Genomic DNA, 3,939 nt, shown 5'->3' with positions numbered 1-3,939 from the left:
CCGCATGCAGTGTCAGTCAGTAGAGTAATGGTGGTCATGGAGTTGATGTCTCTAAGATCTTGTTGCTTGGGACATCCTTAGGCCTGAAATCAAAACCCCCTTCTTAAAGAAGCAAGCACCCAACCTGGGATGCAGCAAGACACACATCTTGTGGATTTTGATTTCTCAAGGCATGTGAAGACTTTATTGAAAGTCTGAGTGTCTCCAACAGTCAAGTTAGTCTTAGTGCTTCAGCACTTCTCAATCCTAGGTCACAATCAGGAATCCTACTCCTGTCGGCTTCCCCAGGATCTTTAGTAGATGGGATGATTTATCCTCAACTGGGTAAACCCCAACCTTTCTGCCGGCTCCTGATACAATTTGCACCTCGTGTCACAGAAGTGTGTTACCCCGCTGAGCCTCTTCACAGACTTGGCCTCTCCGGAGAAGCATCCCCTACAAGCTCAGGACACCCCTTCTCAAGTTAGTGGTCTCAAATTTGGCAAGGGAAGTTGATGGTCAGCACTCCAACCCTGCAACTCAAAGGAATCTCCCAGTGTCCACTGTTGTGGGACCCAGGGCGTCTGGTCAGGAAATCATGGCACACTGATATCTTTATATTCTGCCCCATCTTTATACTCAAGTTGCAGACAGTCAATGTGTATTTCAACAGTACACTTCTATCACAGGTTCTGGGCAGTACAGCCTTGTGATTTCCATGAAGACTGGTCCAGTAAGTGTGAGTAAGGAGGCTGGGGGAGCTGGGAGTCTCTTCCCAGGAGCAACCCAAAACAAATGCACAAAGGCAATGGACATTGTCCGCCTTAACTACCATTTAATCTTTAGGGAGGTAGAATTCTCCCTGAAAACAATGAGACAGGGGCATATGGAACTCCTTAGTTTTAAAGTGACAACCTGCCTCCTTTCTAAATTCCAGTAAATTTCCATTATCTAATTTACTAAAAGAGATCTCTAGAATGTTCTCGATGAAAGGCAATATACATTTTCCTTCTGGGTTCTCCCTTAATGCCACCATCTTAGGTACCATATAGAGTATGCCTGATACAAAATGTAGTTCAGTGTGCTTGTAGCCACATACTCTGCTTGGGCTCCACACACACACTCTATACTGATAGGTAGCATACCCACGTTCAACATAGAGGTGAGTGAGCCAACAAATTAACAGGAAGAGCTGAGCCAAGCCAAGGGTCTGGCTTGGCTCTTTGAGCCTGTGAACGAACGAAGCCCTGAAAATGTTTACTATGTAAATCACACAAGAAAACATCATATGAAAGCTCAGCTCTCTGACGGCTCGAGGTTGCAGCAGGATCTCAAGTGTGAGCTAGACGCAGACTTCAGGTTCGAGCTTGGGTCAAGCTTTCAGTGCCTCTCCCACCTCTAATGCAACCTATATTCAAGTGTAATAAAGACATGCAGCATCCATTCCTCTGATGGATGGGTGATTGATTATATGGAACAGAACAATGTCAAATGAAGGAGAGGTCAGAAGGCTAGTCTCCCAAAGCAGGCAACAAGGAGAAAGACCTGCCCTACTGAATAATTATTTCATTTCCATTTCAGTATTCCACAGCCCAGACACATGCCGGTAGTCAGTCTCCTAAGAATGGGAGGTTCACTTGGTGTGTAACCCTGACTACAGAAGACCACTTCAGCTCTCATTCCTCGTCACTGAAAGGTCTCTCTGCACACTACAGCTTGTTGTGGGAACTAGAAGACATGGATGAATACTCTCGAGAGTTGTGCAGTGGACATTTCTGAATCGGAATAGTCTATTTTAAGTTCTGTTAAGTAGAAAATGGCCCTGTATCTTAATTGCAGATAGAAAGGAAAGTGCAGGTGAGATCCACAAAATAGGCTGCCTGAACTCACCTGCCATTGAAGTTTTGGTTTCCAACAGTGCTCAATTTGTAAATGAAAACATGCTAGTGCCCAAAGCTCTCTTTTGAAACAAGTGGTTGCTGTGTTTAAATGTGCAAGCCATCTCTGGCCTCTTTAATCCATTACAGCCACCCCCTGCCCATTCAGCTACTCTTGCAGCTTTCTCCATTTGGGACACTTTTTTGTATTTCTCCTCCTCCACTTTTCCCATATGTGTCTTTTTCTTATAGTAAATGCCTGATGCAGAAAACTAAGTGCCAGCCCTCAAAAATAAGTGCTGGTGCCCGCACCGGAAACCACGGCTCAAATTTGGCACTGGTTTCCAAAAAAGACATTGAGTAGCATGGTCAATTAGTGTTAGTGAAAGGTACAGTTTTCTACCATATTCATGTTTATTGTTTCTGACTCTCTAGTCAGGTTAGTCTCTGGAAAAGGATGTCAGCAACTCTCCTCTGCATCTCACAGATCATTAGCACCATATCTGCTCCAGCTTCTAGGTTACATGACTTTACCCTGCTCTTGGTCACCTACTTCTCCCCAGGCCAAAAAACATCACTTCAGATGTCTTTCCAATATGGATTAAAAAATAGGAAGGCACAAGGAGCACACTCAGTGTATTGCCAGCATCCAGAAACTGGTATTGTGTCCTTATCCTCTACCTTATCCTCTAACCTCACTCCCCCCCACCACCAGCTTTACCCTTCAATCAGGGTTTGGCACTTCAGATTTCACACTAACAAGAGTGGATATTGAACACATGAAGCCAGAAACTTGTCATCATCCATAAGTCCTTGTGGTCCTCCACACTCCAGAAGCTCAAGGCATACACATCTTTGGAACTTCCTTCTTCTAGCCATTCTGACAACAACTTTCCAGAAATCATAGACCACAGCACAATATACTCATTTACCCTTTTGAACAATGTCTTCCTCAAGACCTCAATCTTTCTGGAGACACCTCTACCAGATTTGCCAATACAGCATAGTTTAGGCAATGAACACAATACACTTCAGGGTCTATGTCATCAAACCAGCCCACTCCAAAATCAACAACTTTATTTCTGTCTTTATCATAAATACCACCAAATGCTTTCGCCCACTGAATCTGAAACAGGCTTACAATGATGCAATAGCTAATCCTCATCCAAAACACTCCAGCCACCAATTACCACAATTCATGGACAATCTAAACCTACAAAACTACAATACTGCTCCTTTTAGGGACATCCCATCAAAGCTTTGAAATATGGCTTACACACTTTAACATCTTCAACCCATCCCTCAGCCCACCTGTGTAAACTCCACTCAGCATTCAGTTACACTTCTTTAAAATGTGGTAATTCAAACCACCAAAGCCATCTGCTCTACAGCACACCCTAGAACTAAACAACACCAAGCAAGTCTTTTGCAAACATGAATTAAAATGATATTATTGAAAAAACATGTGCAAGATGACTTTTCAAAGATAACATCTGACACATGCAGGAGCATCTTTACCACAACAAATATCATCTACCAGCAGTCTACCATCATAAAGCATGCATCTAACAGAAGAAAATGCATCTTTAAAGCCATCAACCAGTTTCCTACTCAGTGGAGTGCAGCACCAGTCTTCAGTTCTTCAGAAAAAAAGACCACACCAGATACCTTTATGAGAGCAGTCATATTTCTTTAATCCAACCTCAAGCGATTCTGAAATCAAAATCCTTCAAAACACTCATCATCTTCTAATATACTGGTATTGTTGCCTCTCTCAAAGCCATCTCTTATGAAGATAATTGCTCACCATAATCTATGTGTTCAGTCCCATCTTCCCTTACACTGTGTTCTAAATAAAGAAGACCAAAAAAGAGAAGACCAGGAAGCAAATATTTTCCTCTCATGTGCTAAGATATGGAAGGCGTGTTCCTTCATGTCTCTTTTTCAGAAAGGTACTCAGAACATATCTTCAGGAGCACTTTGTTATCCATTGATAACTATCCTGAAGCTCCTTCCACCTTCTGAGTCTGCCTATAAAAAGAACTTCCTTCAGACTTGCACGTGACATCAAAACATACTTTTG

This window comes from Pleurodeles waltl, chromosome 10, assembly GCF_031143425.1.
Source record: "Pleurodeles waltl isolate 20211129_DDA chromosome 10, aPleWal1.hap1.20221129, whole genome shotgun sequence".
Classification (NCBI taxonomy): Eukaryota; Metazoa; Chordata; class Amphibia; order Caudata; family Salamandridae; genus Pleurodeles; species Pleurodeles waltl.
The sequence above is the reverse complement of the archived record's forward strand: the minus strand, read 5'-3'. Positions refer to the sequence as shown.